Here is a 20,842-nt window from a genome sequence, read left to right as displayed (position 1 = left end):
GGTTTAGAAAGGGAAATATCCGAGGAGGTTCTCTGTGAGCCAGGTGAGGAACTTGTTGGAAATACAGAGTTCCTAGACCTACTCAGTCAGAATCTGCATTTTGACCAGATTCCCTAGTGATTCCATGCAGGTGAAAGTATAAGACGCACTAGTCTACAAAACTGAATCAACTGTGAAGAAAGGAGCATTGGGAGAAAAACATTATAATCAAGAAAGTGAGTTAATAACGACAATGGTAAAAACAAAAAAGCAAATAGTAGAGAATACAGGTATCCCTTGGAACGAGCAAATAGCTTGGTGCCGTCATCCTTAAACATAGGAACCCAGCCAGTCTATTAGTATTCCAGAGTGGGGGGCAGGGGGGTCTGCAAAAGTCCTCTATACAAAATACTTGATCCATGTTTAAATCCAGGACTGATTATCTCCACTGCACCAACTGAGAAGGCAATCCTTGGCACACACCTCTAAGGACCACAAAGTGACAATCCAACATCACAAGTAAGAACACTGACTTGAGACCATCAGACCTGGGTTCAAATTCTGACTGGACTCTTTACTAGCTATGTGACCTTTGACAAAGGCCTTAACATATCCAAGGGCAAATATTCTCACCAAAACCTGATAGTAGCATCTGCTGTGAGGAGAAAACTTAAAAAGAAGTGCGTGAATGCATGAGCCATGCCAGGTGATTTCCAGCAAGTGTTAGCTGTCATTATTACATTTATTCACTGATCCTCATGCACCGTGAAAGAGACAAGGCCACTGCCCTCCCCATTTTAGAGATGAATAAATTAGGATTTAGGGAAAGGGGGAGTGTCCCCCAAGTTCACATGCTGGCAGCAGACCTGGGTCTCAAGTTCAGGCTTCAACTTCTCTTGTTCAATGTCCATTATGGCTACTCCAGACAGGCTTTGTGAATGTTAATTAAGGATCTGATTTGGAGCAGTGATTACCAGGAAAGGGCCAGAAGGCCAGCCTGATGGGCAAGCAGATAGCCATCTGCCTCCTAAGTGGGTAAACTGTCCCCCTGCCCCAAGTCAGGAATGAGTCACTTTGTCAAAGCCAAAGATGTTATCATGAAAGAACCTCTCAGGAAAGATAAATGCAGGAATTAGCTAATCAAAGGACCTGACCAGAACTGAGGGACAAAAAGCAAGAAAAGGAAGGCTTCCAAAAGTGGATGAACTAGGAGCACCTGGGTGGCTTAATCCGGTCTGCCATTGGGATCCCAGGGCTCTGGGATCAGCTCCATGTTGGACCCCCTGCTTAGCGGGGAGCCTGCTTCTCCCTCTCCTCCTGCCCCTCCCCCACCCCCATGCTCTCTCACAGGCACACTCTCTCTCAAATTAAAAAATCTTAAAAAGAAATGGATGAACTTTTTTTTTTTAAATATTCTTCAAGTGAAGCTACAGAACACTGTATCTGGCCTTAGGCTGTGAGGAGGAGGAGGAGGAGGAGGGGGGAGGACGGGGGAGGAGGAGGAGGAGGGAGAGGGGAGGAGGAAGGAGAAGGGAGAGGGGTGGAGAGAGGAAGAGAAGGGAAAGAAGCTATCAAGAACTCTCCCTGTGCTGGGCACAGAACCTCAGATGTATTATTTCATTTCATCATTGACACAGCTTTGTGACAAAGGCATTATCTCCCCCATACAATAAATAAACAGGCTTGAAGAATTAAAGGAACATACCCAGTTATGACATAAGAGACAAAAAATGATGCCTGTTTATCAGGAATGTTTTCCCACCATGGCATATGTTGCAATACCAGTCACTTTTATTTTTTTTTTAAGATTTTTCTATTTATTTATTTTGACAGAGAGCACAAGCAGGGGGAGTGGCAGAGGCAGAGGGAGAAGCAGGCTCCCCCTGAGCAGGGAGCCCGACTTGGGGCTCGATCCCAGGACCCTGGGATCATGACCTGAGCCGAAGGCAGCTGCCCAACCGACCGAGCCACCCAGGCGCCCAATACCAGTCACTTTTAAATAAACTCTATTTCTTAAATTTTTTTTAAAGATTTTATTTGCCAGAGGGCGAGCACACTCGAGAGCAAGAGAGCACAAGCAGGGGAGCGGCAGGCAGAGGAAGAAGCAAATTCCCTGCTGAGCAGGGAGCCCAATGCAGGACTCAATCATGACCTGAGCCGAAGGCAGATACTTAACCAACTGAGCCACCCAGGCGCCCCAATAAACTATTTTAGAATAGTTTTAGGGGTGCCCCTGGGTGGCTCAGTCAGCTGGGCATCTGACTCTTGATTTCAGCTCAGGTCATGATCTCAGGGTCGTGAGATCAAGCCCTACATCAGGCTCCCTGCTCTGTGGGACGAGTCTACTTGAGATTCTTTCCCTCTGCCCCTCCTCTTTCTCTCTCTCCCTCCCCTTCTCTCTCTCTCGCAAATAAATCTTTAAAACAAAAAAAGAATAGATTTATAGGAAAAGTACAAAAATAGTACAGAGGATTCCCATATATCCACCAACCAGTTTCTTCTATTAACTAGTCCAGATTAATTGGAGCAATGTTTATAATTCCATACTTTATTCAGATTTCCTTAGTTTTTACCTGTTTCTCCTCCTGGATTCCATTTAGGATACCATATTACACTTAGTCATCATGTCTCCTTAGTCCTCTTGGCTGTGACAGTTTCTCAGACTTCCCTTGTTTTTGATGACCTTGACAGTTTAGGGGAGTACTGGTCAGGTATTTTATAGAATGTTCCTCACTTAGGATCTGTTTTCCCCTCATTGGATGTTTGCTCATGATTAGACTGGGGTCATGTGTTTGGGGAAGAAAAACCACAGAGTTCAAGTGCCATTCTCATCATATCAAGGGTACATGACTTAATCACGGTTGATGTTAACCATGTTCATCTGGCTGAGGTACTCTTTTTCAAGTTTTTCTCTGTAAAGTTATCTTTATCCCCCTATTCACACTGGATTCTTTGGAAGAAGTCCCTGTGCATAGTCCACCCTTAATGAGTAGGAGTTACCTTTCAAGTCCTTGAGAGCAAAGCAGCATGGGAGATTTGTCTCTTCCATTTATTCATTCAATAATTTGTTTACATCAGCAGGGATTTATGAATATTTTATAATTTGGGTTATAATTCAATACTTCTTTATTTTGTTACTTCAGTGTTTCAGCTGTGGCCATTGAGAGCTCTTTCGTTTGGCTCCTGTGTTCCTTTGACATATCCCCATTGCTGTGGATTTTGTTGTTGTTGTTTTTGAGTTCTTACTTTCTGGCTCTATAAGAGGCTCAGGCTCATTTTGTGTATTTTCTGCCTGAATCCTAAAATGAGCTGTTTTTCCAAGGCACCCTGGTTCCTTTTATTGGAGAATAATATTAGAAACTGAGATCTTGGAGCTAAATGTGCTCACAGCTACTAGGGTGTCATTTCTCAGGCTGGCAGAACAAGGGAATAAATGTGTATATATTGTATATATATACATACCTACAATATTTCTAAATGTAACCATCTGTAGCTATATTAAGCTAAGCATGAGTTCATACAGATGTCTCCATTCTTATCCATTACCACCTGCATTATTCCAGCCTTCTCCCCTTGCTTGTCTATAAACTCCCGCTCCAACAGTGAGAAACCTAATGCCAGGCATTTTTCATCTCTTTATTTCATTCTGACTAGCTGATCCAGGTTGGGACCCTATGCTCAGGAAAGTCCTAAAGAACCTTCTAATCTCTCACATTGTGGCTTTTTATTGGTCTCTTGATTATCTCAGGCTCCTGCTACTTCCTTCCAAACTTGATGATAAACATCTAGGATTTCTCGCATCCAAAGCATGGAAAAATAGAGAGTACCTATTTGAAGGGCAACAAATCCAGCCTCACATGAGAGAGGTCATTTTCAGGCAAAAATCTGAGGGTTCAAATTCTTTATTACCATTTAAATGGATTTATTCTGAACCTTCAACCTACCTTGTATCCTAATCATGTTTAGGTGAGCTCAAAGACAGTGATTTATCCAATGACCTAGAATTGTCACATCTCTCACCTCTACTTCCCACAATCTCCACAGATAGCACGTGGGTTCTGGGGTACTTGCATTCACTTGGTGGCATCATGAAGAGGAGTTAGCTTCTGCTCACCAAACCTGACCTGAGTCTCCTGTTCCCACTCACTGCCAAGGTGATGGTCCCATCTATCTCTCTTTATTCTCTGGCTCAGCTCCCTTTTGGATAATTCTTAGAAAGGCCTTGGCAAAAAGGAGAGATGAAATTATCCACAAGCAAATTGTGAAGTGTGTATCATGCTGCTTGTATAAATTAGGGTTCTTTAGTCAAAGGTATAAGAGAAAATATTTGGAAAATATTAATGTAGCTTTATATCCCCATAACCTGATCCCCTCCTTAGCCAAGTTACTCACCTTTCTTGGCAGAAGGTGGGGAATGGGGTTGACAGAAGGGAAATTGGATTCTTAAGGAAGGAATACAAAGAAAGGTGGCAATCAGTTACTGACATTTTAAAACAAGGCAAAATGGGTTTGAAAGTCAACATTTCTTTCATTCTCATTTTATATACGGGCCTGAAATAGAATTTTTTCCCATGGCATAAATAAGAGGGCCTTAAAACTAGAGGCAGAGGGGTGCCTGGGTGGCTCAGTCAGTTAAGCGTCCCACTCTTGATTTCAGCTCAGGTCATGATCTCAAGGTCATGAGATCAAGCCCCACATCAGGCTCTGTGCTGAGGGCAGAGCCTGCTTAAGATTCTCTCTCTCCCTCTCTCTGTCCCCACCCCCACTCATGCTCTCTCTCTCTCTCTCTCTCTCAATCAATAAATGGTCTAATCTGTTTCATAGAGGAATAATGTATTTTAAAAAACTAGAAGCAGAAAAGAAAGTATACAAAATAGAAGTAAAAGGGAAACCCACCCTTTAAAATCCAAGGCTATTAAAGACAGAAGGTGGGCTGGAAGCAGAGAGAAGAGACAGATGAAAGGGTGGACAGATCATGCTCTGTTCCTCTCCCTTGGCTGAAACCCTGGCAAGTTGAAGAGAACAATTAGGACACTAATTGCCCCACTCCCTATTTGGAATCCCAGGCGGAGGTCACTTGTGGGCCAGGCACCCTGATATATCCATAAGAACTTGGGGATCGGCCACATCAAAGTAAAGCTCAAGGTACAGCATGGTCAGAAAGGCTCTACCAAAGCTCATCACTCCTAGGAGGCCTTCTCTTTCCATGGGATATATTGAAAGCCAGGAGCTCCCACTGAGCCCTAAGAAGGAGAAGCAGAGGTAACTGAGTCTGAGAGCCAGCTTTACAGCCCTGAGACCTGTGGTGAGGGGGTGACTCGGTAAAGAAGGATGGGCCCTGCCCCACACCCCATCCCAGCCCAACCAGAAGCCAACAGAGGATATGCAGATGTTCAGTGGAGGTTTTTGAGGTGAGATTGGCAGCCAAGAAGTACTGCAGCCTCTGCCAAGCCTAGAGAAACCAAGGTGCAAGTAACACAAGCTTTGACTTCAGACACAAGTGCCCTTGGGGCAAGCGTCCCTGTTGTGGACAAGGAACATTGTCATGCAAACCAGAGAGCTCAGAAGATATCACATAAACCCAAAGAACCCTTTTCCTTCCCACTGCCAAGAGGACACAGCCACGGACCCTCTCCCATTCACCTGTGACCCATAAGCTCCAACCAAATTAATCAAGAGTTCTGGAAGTCCGAGGGCAGCTCAGGGAAGTGAAGGAGGAGCTGCAGCAGGAGCCTGGGATGGGGGTGGCGAGCCGACTCCAGCTGGTGGGAATTGAAGAGGGGTAGGCCCTCAAGGAACGAGGGCTACTCTTCCTAGACCCCAGAGGAGGGGAACTAAAGAGGCAACACAGCAGGTGTTCACAGCTTTCCTCTCAGGAAATGGGAGGCCTGGTTCAGAAAGCAACCATTCATTCATTCAACAAATATTTATTGAGCTGAGTGGAGAGAAACTGGACTACCAAATTCAATCAGTCATGGCCCCTAACCTCAAGAGCTTACAATCCAGTGGCAAGGGCCAGTGGGCAAAGCGGTGTCACCTGCCTGGAGGGCAGAGCATCGTGCTGGGAGCAGAACAGCAGCTGTTGTGAGAATGAGGAAAGAACAATGAATTCTCATTGGCGGCATTGGGAAAGCCTGGCATTTGAGCTGTGCCTTGGAAGCATGCTAGTGGAAGAGAAAGGAAGGAGGATACCAGAAAAGGTGGGGAAGCATGAAGAGAAGCACGAAGGTGGGAAAGAGAGTGCAGTGTTAGGGAAATGCCAGGAGCCAGGCTTGGCTGCTACGCAGAACGTTTGATGAAAAGTTGAAGAAGCTGGAAAGAAAGGCCAGAAAGAGAACGTCTTACATGCAAGGTGAGTGAGTGTGGCTTTCATCCCATGGGCGATGGGGAGCTACTTCGTCTTTTAAGACCAGATTTGTATTTTGGAATGTTCACTCTGGTGGCAGTGTGGGGAATGAATTTGGGAAGAAGGAGATGGGAGCCTCTAGTCACCATCTTTGGTGAAAAGCACAAAGGACGAAAAGGGCAATGGAATGTCAGCTGTTGGAGGGATTTTCCTCAGAAAAGGGCATTGGCAAGTGTCCTCCACCCTCTGCAAGGCTGTCGAAGGGCAGCTCATCAACAGACACAGGATCTCTCTCGGTTTGCCTTTTCATGGGCTGTAGTATTGTCATCACAGCCCCGCTCTCCCCACCAGTCTGCCCCCTCTTGCTGGCTCACACCAATATGCAGACGCACTCGTATCTTTCATCTCTCAAAATATCTTTTTATTCAGTTAAGTTTTTTATTTTAATTCCAGTTTAGTCAACATACAGTGCTGCAGTAGTTTCGGATGTACAATATAGTATTTCCATTCTATAACTGTAGGATTGTACAATATAGTGACTCAACAGTTCTAAAACTATTCTTGATGCCATAGTCTCTCTGTCCCGCTTCCTTAACAGGAGCTTCTGTCCTCAGGTTTTTCTCACAGTTGTGATGCGGCCCCTGGAGTTCCCTCCATCTTGTCTGCCATCTAAGCAGAAGATGGGGGAGAGTGAGCTGGGTCAGTCCCTTTACAAGAGCTTTTCTATACATAGTCCACTGCCTGCCCCTTGTCAGGTCCTCAGTAACTAAATGTTGGTGGAGTGAATGGTTGGAGCAAAAAGGTAAACATACAACATCACATTTCATTTCTCTCCAAACCTTGTAATTTAGGTATTTTTAATCCCCGTTTTAGAGATGAGCAAACTGAGGATCAGAGACTTGAGGCAACTTGTGTAAGTAGAGGAGCAGGAATTCACAGCCATCTCAGGCAGGTTCCATGACCTGTTCTCTCCCTCCACACCAGGCGGCTTCCATGTCTCCCCAGGGCATCAGTCACCCCAGTGGGTCATTTTTGCACTTTATAGTTGACCAGACAGTGAAGAAAACAACACTTGTTGCTTAATATGAGGCAAAGAATTGAAAAGTCATCCCAGAATTCATTATCTTCCCACAGCTAATTGGAACTCATTAAAAAACCTGATTTTGAAGGCAGGAAGAAATCATTTTAATTAGCAATGAGATAGGCCTTTCCTCAGGAACAAGTCCAGAATCTCAATTAGTGCTGAAGGAAGCTTTAATTAGCAAGAAAAATGGCTGTTTCCAATGAAGGATAGAGAAAATACTGAAGCTGGCCAGGGTCCTTCACAACTTCCTGAAGACATTCTACATCTCCTGAAGATTGTGATTGTCTGTGGTAACCAGTTTAACCATAAATATTCCCTGTTACATTTTTATCCACTTCTTTCATATTGATCTGTGTAAGAAGGTCAGGAAGGGCACAGTTAGGCTAGAAAGCAATAATTATACGCCTCCCTTTACTTTCTCTCACACTTGCTACCAATTTTATATCCTCGGCACTTCGATTAGCGTGTAATAACTGTAAGAAGTCTTACTGTTAAGAAACCTTTCTAAACTGTGTTTAATCCAAATATCCCGAATTTACTTGACCATGCAACTCTTGCTCATAAAATGTGTGGTAGCTGGTCTCCAAACTTGGCCACCAACACTTCCTCCTTTCCTGTATGCACATGCTGCCCGAGCCGCGCCCCCATCAACAGATAGTCTATCTCCTATTCCCTTGAGTCTAAGCGGCCCTTGTGATTTACTTTGTTGAATGGAATGTGGCAAGAGTGATTGTGGTGTCAGTTCTGGGGCTGGCCCTTGAGAGGCCTGACAGATTCTGCTCCCTGGGAAACTGGCAATAGAAAGAAGTCCATCTACATGACTGGAGAGAGAGATCCAGGTAGGGGTCCAGTTGGGAAACGACTTTCCCAACTAAGATCTAGCTACTTGGGCCAGATCAGCTCTCCTGATTCCCTGCCCAGTGCTCTGTCTATAACACATGCTACTACTGATCTGCTTGTCAAAGAACTTGCTGATCTCATGGATGGTTTAATTCAACACACTGGGGTTTTAAGTCATTGGAGATTCTTAGAAACTTGAATCGAGTTCAATCTAGACTCATATTTGCAGTTTTATTTACTTTTCTAACTTTTCCCATTAAGAAGTCTCCCCTTATTCCTATGGTTTATGTAGAAGCCCCCTCTTCCTCATGATAACATTTAAACAGTAGTAAAGAACTCACCTTCTGTATTAATCACTCAGAGTTTAAGTCTCAACGCCACTTACTGGTCTAGACAACTTACTGGCTTAGAAAAGTTCATTCAGCTCTCTATCATTATTTCTAGTGACCCCTAAGGAGTCACTGGCCCAGAGAAAACCCTTTCCAGCTTTGATGTTCTAAAATTTTATAGACTTCCTCCTTCCCCCAAAAACTCCCTGCCAAAGGGGCCACAGCTTCCAAGAGGCTCTCAGCCCTCCATGGGCTGCACAGGACTCCCTCCAATGAGGTAACCCCAGTGTGAATGGATTGTGGAAGGGCAGCCTGCAGGTCAATGGCTCAGTTTCTGGGTATAAATGCATGTGATCAGTCTGCCATTTGGATCCAATGCTCTTTATACCAGAGTTGATCTTTAAGGATAAGGGATTACTCTCCAAGTAAAGGGGGTTTGGAGGACAGTATCCCAAGGGTATGAGGTAAGCAAAATCTCTGGTTGCTCAGTGTCCAGAGAGCAGGTTAAAAAAAAAAAATCCATTAACAACCACAGGCTCTTAAAATAACCTTTATAAATGGAAGTTGCCCCATCGATATCCCAATACCTGCATCTTTTTTAGAAAGTAATAAGATTTTTTTTTCCGTCCTCTAGGACTCAAATGCCAGAGTGAAGTACTCTCTAACATTTCTGGTTTAGTATTTGTTTTCAGGGTTGTTTGCCTTTCTTGTTTGAAAGATGTTTTTCTGACTAAACTTGATAGTCCTTTTTTTCTGCAATTTAAAAATAACCTACTAACCTCCACAGGCTTAGTTATTGACTTTCCATTACTATCACCGTAAACTCCATCAATAGCTTCAACCCACTGTGCTTAAACCTATGAAAACTCCCACCTCCCTGCCTTTGCCCATACCACACCCTCCAGCATTTGGTTTCTTTTCTACCCCTCCTCAATCTCTGTTTGTACAAGTCCCACGTATCCTTTTTTCTTCCATGTCGACTCTGAATACTCTTAAACCACTTTAAAACATTCTGCCTTGTATGGCTATCCTGGTGAAGACCACCAACTTTGTAATTAGCCTGGGTTTGTATTTCAGGTGCAGATTTTTTTTTTTTAAGTAGGTTCCAAGCCCAGCACGTAGTCCGATTCAGGGCTCAAACTCAGGATAGGGAGCTCAAGACCTGAGCCAAGATCAAGAGTCAAACGCTCAACCAACTGAGCCACCCAGGCACCCCTCAGTTCCAGAATTTATTACATATGTAACGTAGGGCAAGTTACTTAATCTCTCTAAACCTCAAGTTCCTCATTTCTGAAATACAGGTAATAGCACCTGACTCACAAAAATTGTTGTATAATAGATTAGATAAGAAAGTGATCACAAGTGAATGAATCAGGGTCCCAGCAGCAACCACACCATACAAGTATATTAAGATAAGTCTGGGATGGGTGCCTGGATGGTGCAGTGGGTTAAGCATCCAACTCCTGGTTTTGGCTCATGGTCATGAGATCAAGCCCTGAGTTGGGCTCCACACTCAGCCTGCAGTCTGCTTCAGGCTCTCTCTCCCTCTCTCTCTCTCCCTCCCTCTCTCTCTCTCTCTCTAAAATAAATAAATAAATAAACCTTTAAAAAAAATAATTCTGGGAGATGAGGGCAGAGCAGGGAGTAGTATGTTGGTGCCAGCTCATAAGCAGTAAAAGTTGCATTCAGGAACTTTTTGCAAGCCAGTTGTTAAACATGGCCATTATTAACAAAATTGTATAAATTTAAATAAATTATATTTAGAACAAAGGTAATAGATACTTAAAATCCATCACTTCCTAATTATGTTATTACATTTTATCATAAATGCTCTTGCAGATATTTAACATCTATTATATCTGTGTGGTAGGAATATTATATAATGTATGCTATGGTGGATCTTTTCCCAACTTCATGCCCAATGACATACCATTTGTACTCTGAAATCAGCCATGGTGGGAATATTTACACCACAGAAATTGGCAGATGCTACAAATCAGGGCTTTCTCCCCCTACCTCCCCTGCCCCAGACACCTGGTTGTTAAAATATTTACCAGCAGGAACATGTGTAGGGAACTCAAAAGGAGTCTTACAGTACCCAATGGCTGCTATCACCACTAGACCCAAAAAGACAATGAGAATAAGCAGTTACCCAGATTCTGGAAAGAAAAAGTTGTGAAGAGAGGTGCACTTCAACAGGTACTATGACCTCTTTGGTCAGGGAATACTGCCAACCCGAAGTGATACTAGAAGAAGAGAGCCAGAGGCGTAAATCTCTGGCCTCACTCTCTTCCTCCCTTCTGCTTCACTCTCCCACCTCCTTCCAATGAGGGCCAACCAGATCTCAGGTGGCAAAGGAGCCCAAATAGGTTAGTCTCCTAGAACAGAAAGTAGGGTAGAGGAGAGACTAGGATAAATGGAAGAACAAATGGGGAATATCCTATTTGTAAAACAGTGCTGTATCTGGTACATAACAGGGGCTCAGTTAATATTCTCTATTATTGTTAGTTCAACTCAATAAAACTTTATTAAGTGTTATGCTGAATATCCTTCCCTCAAGGAGTCCAGAGTCCAGTGGAGAGCCATATAAATAATTTGCACATTAATGTGCAATGTACTATTATTAATGGAGGCAGATAGTCTGGCTCTCCCACTAGATGACAAACCCCACAGAGCCGAAACTGTGATCAATAATCAATAAATATCTGTTGAATGGATGTATTCTCATTTCCCTTACATGCCCAGTACAATTATAGAATTTTTAAAAGGAAGAAGGTAACAAGGGAGCTCATAATTTCTGAGTGCCTCTGTGTACCAAGCACTCTCCATAGGTTATTTCATCACCAAAATAAAAGGATGTAAAACAGTATGTTAAAATCGAAGTTTTGACTGAGGAGCCAAGATGATAAATATCAGATACAAAATAGTGCTAGACCCATCATGAGGAGGAAGTTTCAAAATTGGCAGCCAAGTAATGGTTAGACAACTCGCACATATCAAATACCAGGTTGTTGAAGGAGAGGCAAGATTTTGAATACTGATTTTGTGAGGATTTTGAAGTCAATGACGTGCTGGGAGCCCCCTCCATGGGTACAGAGAGGGAATGTTCTTGCTCTCTCAACTCAAGCTTAATAAGGAGTCCTTAAGTATGACTACATCCTAAGCTTTCTCCTCTGGAATTTGGAGACCACAGGGATTTGGCATTTGAGTCCCACCCAGGGAATCAAGCAGCCAAGAGAAATGGGCTAATAGACTCCTTTGGTAGCAGAGCTGGTAAAGCTGGAGCTTTTAAGATCAGATCTAATTCTCTGAAATTTTTGATGAGTGCAGAGTTCCTATGTACCAGATGGCAACCATATAGAAGATGCCACTGGGGAGGCATTCACATGTGGGGGTTCTCAACAAGGAGAACATCCTAGTGGGTACGAAGGGCCCCACCAGCTAGTCTGTTGGAGTGCACCACTAAAGAATCAGAAGCTGGGGGTGCAGAGTCTGAGAAACAGGGCTGCACATGAGAGAGGTCAACAGGAGAGCCTTCAAAGATACCCACGAAATGGCCCACAAGAGAAAGAATCAGTAATCACACCCTGGCAACTCAGAGATGCCAAAGAAACAGCTGTACCCACCATGTTCCCTTTTCCTATTATCCCCTCTCCTGCTGCATCTGACCCAGGAGGGGACTAAAATAGATGCCAGAGGAAAAGGGAAATGGTGAATAGAAAGGTCAATGGGGTGCCTGGGTGGCTCAGTCAGTTAAGCGTCTGCCTTCAGGTCAGGTCATGATCCCAGGGTCCTGGCATGGAGCCCCATGTCTTACCGCTCCCTGCTCAGCAGGAATTCTGCTTCTCCCTCTGCCCCTCCCCCCACTCATGTGCATGCGCTCTCTCTCTCTCCCTCTCAAATAAATAAAATCTTAAAAAAAAGAAAGAAAGAAAAGAAAAAAGGAAAAGAAACAGAGAGGCCAAACAGCTACCTCAACTTCAGACTGATCGCAAGTAGAGGGGAAGATTTAACTTAAGTTCATGGAATAGATTATTATCTAGGACTGGTCCTTTTTAATTACCAAATAGAGATTGTGTTTTTTGGCTTAAAGTGACCTTCAGACTTTCTATTGTCTAAAAGTAAGCATAACATTTATAAAATCTGAGCAGATTTCATCCAGCAGAAAGCTAAGCATATTATCTACTGAATAAATTTTAAAGGAACCATGGAAAACAAAATTAAGTTATATCTGATTATATGCCACATGTCATGTTTGCTGGATTTAAGGATTATGGGAGGTATAACTATCCCCATTTTATAAGTGAGCAAAGGAAAGCTCAAATAAGATAAGAGCCCAAATCAGACAACCTATAAGTGGTAGGACCAGAATTCAAAACAATTCTGACCCTAAAGTCATTGTTCCTTGCTTCTACATTAATTATCTTGCCTCCTGATCCTCGAATGTTAAGAGCTGTAAGTGATGATTATTTCAGATTATCTAACCTTACTTTTTCATGTTAAATAATGAAAAGTTTGTATTAGTGCTTATTATATAATTGGCATAGTGCTAAACATTTCATATGTATTTTCTCCTTTAATCCTTACAACATTGCCCTCCCCCTCCCCGCCGAAATACAGGAGATCTCTAATATGCAACTGAGGAAATTGAGATCCAGAACAGTTAAGTATTCTCAAGTTCATACAGCTAGTAAGTGGCAGAACCAAGATTTGAGCCCTGGTTATCTGACTCCACACCCCATAGCCACTATGCACGAGACAGAAAGAGAAATTAACTCTTTCTAAGATTATACCAGAAATGAGCCAAATAGAACCTGGGTCTTCTCTTAAGCCATCGCTCCTTCCACTGCAAAACCTACAAGAGAGTAGAAGAAGGGAATTATAAACAACTATTAATGCATGCTGGTGCATGGTCTGACAGTTAGCAAGGGGAAATTTTCTCTCATGGATGTTTGAACAATGGAACAAAACAATTATCAAGATGATAAAATGAGATGAGATAGGAATTTGGCCTCAACTTTTTAAGCATGTGAATAGGCCAAACTTGCGTATTAATGTTACACTGACAACTTTATTACCTTTCTTCTGGGGCACCTGACAATATCAAAGAAGCCAGCCTCAAACCTCACCTGCTTTTGGACTCTTCTTGTCTGACTGGTAATGGACTTCTTTGCCACTCCTTATTTGCTTCTGTGGTATTTATAAAATTTCATGGTTCACTTCTAGCAAAATGTTGTGAAGAAACAGTCCGTGCTACTAAAAGTAATTTCAAAATAACTCAAGTCTTTTCCGTGTAAATCTCAAACGCCATGAAAGGAACACAAGGTCGGAGCGTCTCTTAAGTCCCCTTTCATTCTCTCCTACCCACTGCCTCCCGTCTGGCAGCTGATCCTTCTGTGTCTTGTAACACTTCCCTCCAGTTCCAATTTTGGCCTCCTTGCCACATACTTCTTATGACTCTCTCTTCTCTTTTCCTCCAGATTCTCCATTAAAAAGGGCAAGTAGAACCTGCTCAAGGGGGAGGTGACCAGCTGGGAGCTCTCATACTCTCAGAGATGCATCTCATCACAGGAAGTGATGGAGTGACCGGAGCTCCTACCCAGTTTGGCCAATAGGTGAAGGCAGCAGGTATGTCGAATAGCAGTTCTTAGCAGATACCGTTAAATAGGAATGCTTATGCTTCTCTTGGAGTTGCCTAGTTGAGAGACTACAGACTCATGTTGCACATCAGGAGAGACAGTCTCCAGGAGGGTGGAGAGAGGGCAGGCGGGTGGGGGTGCGGAGTCAGGGAGGCTGAACTCAGGCCTGGATGCCAGCAGAGCCAAGCATGATTACTACTTTGGTGGTAACTCACCCCCTCCTGTGTGTGTCTGTTGTGTTAAACCTAGTTAGCCTCCTTTTCTCCCCTCTGAGGACAAAGAGGTTCGAATTTCATTTCTGAAACCATAATAGGGGAGAACTAACAGTTCTAGTCAGGGAACGGAGAATAAATCTTTTGAACAGTGGCCTTCCAAATGATGGATGCAAAATTACATATACAGCCACTCAAAATGGTGGTTTTGACCAGCATTGAGCAACATGGAGAAATGCTCACAACAAAACGAGCAGGATACAAATTGTGTAGAATGTTACAGCACAGTCCTGCTTGCTTAAAGAGAAAAAGCATGTACCTGGAAAAAAAAATTAGGCATGTTTATCTCTGGAGCTAAATGATTTATTTTTATTTGTTCCTCCTTGCATTTCCTTACATATTATTACTTTAAGTAAAAGATTTACAAATTAAGAAAAATAAGTACAACATAACCCAGAGAGTGAGCTGGTGTCCGGTGGCCCACAGGTGCTCAAGGACCTCACCATTCAGACTCACCTATGCCCTCAACTGCTCCCCAGGCTCCTGAAGCTTCACCACGGGGTCCTCACCAGCTCACCCCATCCCCATCCTCTGTTCTGACCAGCACTCGTTCCCACAGTCCTAACTCTGCCAACACTCTGATTTCCAGGGAAGATTCAGACATTGGGGGTGGTTGTAACACGCAGCAGCTATGCAGAGGGCAAGGCAAGGGTAGGGAGAAAAAGCAAGTGACTGTACTTGTTTTATGTAACAAATGACAGCAAGATGCTCTAGGTCACACCTGCCTCTGTAAGGAGGTAGAGCACAGCATCTGGAGAAGCCTCCTCAGACACACACTCAAGGGCATCTCTGCACAAAGCTAAATCCGGCTGCTGCATCTCCATGGAAACAAATATAGTCTTCATCTTAAAGCCTCTTTTTAATGAAGGGCAATTTGTGGGCAACATGATCATCTTCAATATGCCCATAAAAGTTTCCAGAAAACAAGGCTGGCGCCAGGAGAACTTGGGGACTCTAGTTTGGAGGCTTAGGGCCTGATTTTCTCAGCTTACCAGATAGCCCTCTCTCTCTTGTATGAACTCAAACAAATAAGCTCATAAGAGACTGATGGGTGACGAGAAAGCCAATTCATTAATTGTAAGTTAAAATAACATTAAATATAGAGTTATGACCATATAACCCAGCAATTCCACTTCTAGGTATATGCCCAAGAGAATTGAAAACGTGTCCACACTAAAACATGTACATGAATGTTTATAGAAGCATTATTCACCATAGTCCAAAAGGAAAAACAAATCAACTGATGAATGGATTAATAAATGTGATCTATCTATACAATGGAGTATTAGGTGATAAAAAGGAATGAAGTGCTGATTTATGCTACAACATGGATAAACCTCAAAAAATTTATTCTAAGTGAAAGAAGCCGGACACAAAAGGTCACATATTAAATGATTCCATTTATGTGAAAAGTCCAGAATGGGCAGATTCACAGAGACAGGAGATTCATGGTTGTCGGGGGCTGGAAGGAGGGAGAAATTGGGAGTGACCTGTAACAGGTGCAGCCTTGCTTTGTGGGTTGGTAGAAATGTTGTAGAATTGGATAGTAGTGATGAAAATGATGGCTGCATAGGGCGCCTGGGTGGTTCAGTCAGTTAAACGTCTCCCTTCGGCTCGGGTCATGATCCCAGGGTCCTGGAATTGAACCCAGCCCCTCGGGCTCCCTGCTCAGCAGGGAGCCTGCTTCTCCCTCTCCCCTCTGCTCCTGCCCCCTGCACATGCTATGTCTCTCTCTCTCTCTCAAATAAATAAATAAAATCTTAAAAGAAAAAGAAAATGATGTCCACTTAGAGGACAAGATCATCAGACTAGCTCACCCCCCAGGCCCCCAAATGTGAACTGAATCATAATGAGAATATGTGATAAGCATGGATTTTGAGCAAGACAGTATTTGGTTTAAATACTTTGTAGTAACTGATCTGATCCCTGGGTGTGGTCCTGCCTACCACTCAGATAGAGCTACTTGGTGGGTACATAGGTTCCCATGGCTCACCCCCCAGCCATCTGGATAGATACCAGCTTGAACCGAAGGATCAATTTCTGGACCATTCCTGCTTCCATTTGTTGATGTTTCTAATGTATCCCAGCCTGGGCTGGGATTGTTCAGGTGTCAAACGTGACAGAATCTGCAGATAATGTCATTCTTCTCAGTATCTAGACAGGGATGGGGTAGGCAGAACCAACAGAACGGAGGTGTTAAAGTATGATAATTCTTACAGCCATCCAGCTGGAAACTGATGGCCAGTCTGGCGCCTGAGACCCCCATTCCATGCAGACAACCTTCAATGGACACTCATGGTCCATCTGGAACCATTCCAAATTTTTGGACTCTTATCATGAACAGCCAAAGCTTCTGCATGAGCATCTGGCAGAGTTAGGGACAGCCTCCTGGAGGGTAGAGTGGAGGAAAAAACCATCATGTGGCCTGGTACACTCACTGCACAATTAGCCCAGTGAACCATTTATTTGTTGACCTTGGGCTAGTTGATGAAGAAGGATGAATCGAGAAATATCCGCTGGGATGGCTATGAAGGCAGTTTTCTCTCTGAGCAGTGGATCTGTCCTTTTAATACAACTGTGATTTCAAGCAAAGGTCTCTGACCCAACTGGAGGTATCAGCAGCAATCAATACATTAAGAAGCTAAGCCGAAGTCTGATGTATGACGTTCTCCATTAGATACCCCTTCTCACTTTGGGGAACCCATCTTCCCAGTTTTCCTGCCTTCTTTTTGAAAATTTAAAACTTACAGAAATAGTAGCTGTTGATTTAGATGCCTCTCTTGCAAAGGGCTGTCATGCTTATGTGGTTTGTATTATCCCTGCATAATTCATGTTCCCTGCCCTCTAGCTGCACACCCACCATACTGCCTCTCTCTATCCTCCTGACGATTTCTGGGCCTCTTTCAACAAAGGATTTCTACAGAATTAACTACATCAGCATGGCCTTTGAGGGATTGTTAAAGTTTTACTTTTTTTTTCTTATCAATTAAGGAAATAGATTTCTTAAACTCTAAGAAAAAATATATTTTTTATCTTTCCCTTTTAAATAATGATGAAAACTTCCCGAAAAACTTAACATTGCCACCAGAGCCAATCACAAGTAAAGATAAAGAAATGTTTTAAAGTGTCATTTCTCCAACTCACTTCTATGCCTCTGTTCCCATCTCTGTTAACTGGTGGCAAGTTAGGAAACAATTTTGTCCTAAAAAAAGCTAACAGGCACAATGGAGTAGTCAGGGTTTTATTTTAGGCCAGTTAAAGAGAATTAAAACATCATATATATTTTATAATTGAATCCCTGTCTGTACTAAATTATTTTCTACAATCACGTCTCAATTCAGGCCCCACTTACATCACCATAACAACTTACATCCGATAGTAATCAGGATAATTAGATGAATGACAGCAGGAGTAGCTAGTTTACTATTTGTACTTTGAGATTTTTTTTTTCCGGGTGGGAGGAGTGGGGTTATCAGTTAAATACATACCATCTCATTTTATGACCTACATGCTAACTCGTTTAGGCTTAGAAATTTTAGAGCTATTTACCCACTTTCACCTTCAGTCACTGACATGACTCGATGTATGTCCCTCCTCCAATCACCCAGCGTCTCCACATCAAAGATCACGAAAGGAGTAAAGGTTTTTTGTTTTAATCAGCACAGCCTTGGGTATGTCAGCCTGCAAATAATGAGCCACAATGAGAGACAATTTGAGATCAAAGAATTACAATCCAGGGAGCATAGATTCAGGTAAATACTCAAATAGTGTTCCTCCTTATAGGGTGAAAACAAGGGTTTTTATGAGGAAAAGAAAGGGGGCAGTTACATGAGTTGAAGGAAAGAAAAAGTTTTTCTGTGGGTGTTAATACATTTTCAATGGGTGTTAACAAGCCAAGCTACCCTAGGTGGCTAAGTGCTGTTTTTGTCTTCAGAAAGTCCATTAACTACCAGTCCTGTGATCAGGATGTCCTTCTCCTGCTGACCTCTCAAACTCCGGCTTAAAACAGTCACTGTTGTGCACAGTGCAAAAGTTTTGGCCCAGTTCAAACAAAGGTGAGTAGGATGCTGTCTCTAGTATGGCCACTCAGACTCCATTTTAAAATGGCTCCAGTCATGTCAATTTTTCACACCTGGTACTCTTTCCATGTTCTGACAACAGCTTGAATGTTTTTCTATGTTTGATTCCACTGGAATTCTACTGAGCTGTTTACTTAATTACCTCTCTTCCTAGACTGAAATAGCCAGGAGAGCAGGAGCCATATCTTATTTTTTGTTTTAGTTTTTATGCCTAGAATAGAGAAGGTGCTCAATAATTTATTGCATGGAACAGAGAAATTACTGGATATAAAAGTCGTGGGTTCCAAGAAGGGCAGACATAACTCAAGTTAAAAGTAACTGAACTGGTCACATTGTTTGCAGGAATTAGGCACAAATTACCTGTGCATGGACTAGCTAACTAGCCCAAGCCATTCGAGGGCATAGTGAAGCAACCACAGTTTTTTTCCCTAAACTTTTTTATTATAAAAAATTCGTACATAAAAGTTACCCAAACAGCAGTATAATGAACATCTTTATACATATATATGAGCTAAGTAACAAAATGTTGACAACTGTTGCTATATCTAGCCATATTTGCTTTCTATCAATAAAGATTCTAGATGTTTTAAAACAGCTATCATATTTAATAAAAAGACAGTCTTTATAGAAAGATAATCTAAAGCAAAGCTATCAAAAGGTCATTCCATGGGCGCCTGGGTGGGTCGGTTGCTTGGGTGTCCAACTCTTGATTTAGGCTCAGGTTGTGGTCTCAGGGTCCTGGAATTGAGCTGTGCCTGGGGCTCCGAGCTCAGTACGGAGTCTGCTTGGGATTCTCTCTCCCTCTGCCCCTCCCCGCACCCCCCTCCCGTGCTCTCGCTCGCTCTCAATAAAATCTTCACAAAAAAAAGTCATTCCATTGCCCATCCAAAGTAAAAACCGTATCCTGGTTAGAGGTTTTCAAGGTCTTTCGTGATCTGGATCTTATTAACTTTCTTTTTTGGGTTTATCTGTTGCTGCCCCTCTGCTCATATACTCTTCTCCAGCCAGGCTGAACGGCTTTAAATTCTAAAATCAATATCTGGGTTTCTCTCTCCTTCCTCTGGGTCTTTGTACATGCTGTTCACTTTACTTGGTACCTTTTACCTCCATCCACCTTCGTTTGTTTTATTTGTACTTTGCTTCTGGACTTAAACATCTTCCCCTCCCTCCAGGTATTCCTGACACCTTCAGGCTGCTTGGGAGCTTCCACCATTGTTCCCCTGGTACTTCTCTCAGAGCTCTTAAAACATGGTATGTCCTAATAAAAAAAAATTTGGTTTCTGCACCCCGCCCCCCTTTCCTGGCATGTGACTCCTAAAACCCTTGGAATCTCCAAAGTGATAATTACCTGTCTGTATACTAATGAGATGGCTGGGGGCTCCCAGAAAGCTTCAGGATAGGGCCTTGTTGCCAGGCAAATGAACCAGGTGTTTAGAGGGCCTGACCTCTGTGGTGGGGAAAAGCGCTAGAGGTTGAATCAGTCACTAAGGGCTAATGATTTAATCATGCTTATATAATGAAGCCTCCATATAAAACCCTCACTGAAAGTGTTCAGAATGCTTCTGGGATTGGTAAACAAGCGGAGATGCTAGAACGGTGGGGTGCCTGGAAGGGGCACGGAAGCTCCTCACCCCTTCCCACACACCTTGCCCTGGGCACCTTTTTCATTTGGCTATTCCTGAGTGGTATGCTTTTATTAAAAAAAAAAAAAAAAGTAACAAAACTGACAATCTAGTAAGTAAACTTTCCTGAGTTCTATAAGCTGTTCTAGCAAATTATCAAATCTAAGGAGGGGTTGTGGGAACCTCCAATATATAACCAGTCAGAAGTACAGGTGACAAACTTGGGATTTATAACTGGTATTGAGGGGGGTGGGGAAGCCTTGTGAGACTGAGCCCTTAACCTGTGGGATATGACCTAACTGCAGGTGGATTACATCAGAATGGAATTAAATTGTAGGATGCCCAGTCAGTGTCCAATGAGAATGGGAAAATAGATTGATCTGGAAATCCGTACATCCAGTGTCAAAAATGTTGAAAGAAGTAGAGGAAAAACAGAAGTATTCCATTAACCGGTCAGTAGAAGGAGCAGGGGAGGTTTTTTTCCTTCACATAGCCTATGTCTTTCTCCATTAGACCCAACTTAGATAATAAGGACTGTATGTCATCGATCTCTGCATCTTCCGTAACTAGACAGGGCTTTCCACATAGTAGGTGCTCAATGAATATTTGTTGTAAGAATAAATTCATGAAGAAACAATAGACTTGGCATCAT

The 20,842-nt window shown here is 43.0% G+C and overlaps 1 long non-coding RNA gene across 1 annotated transcript in view; it reads left to right on the top strand.

The window, feature by feature from the left end:
* Positions 1–14,061: 14,061 nt before the first annotated feature.
* The window catches only part of LOC118540517 (uncharacterized), a 56,145-nt gene continuing 49,364 nt past the window's right edge, over positions 14,062–20,842 (top strand). Inside the window, exons 1-2 of the long non-coding RNA XR_013442689.1 lie at positions 14,062–14,206; positions 19,741–19,819. This is a non-coding gene — a long non-coding RNA (uncharacterized LOC118540517). The remainder of the gene's footprint in view (positions 14,207–19,740; positions 19,820–20,842) is intronic.

Source organism: Halichoerus grypus, chromosome 11 (genome assembly GCF_964656455.1).
Source record: "Halichoerus grypus chromosome 11, mHalGry1.hap1.1, whole genome shotgun sequence".
Taxonomy (NCBI): domain Eukaryota; kingdom Metazoa; phylum Chordata; class Mammalia; order Carnivora; family Phocidae; genus Halichoerus; species Halichoerus grypus.
Note: the sequence above shows the minus strand (reverse complement) of the source record. Positions and strands in the feature narration are given on the sequence as shown.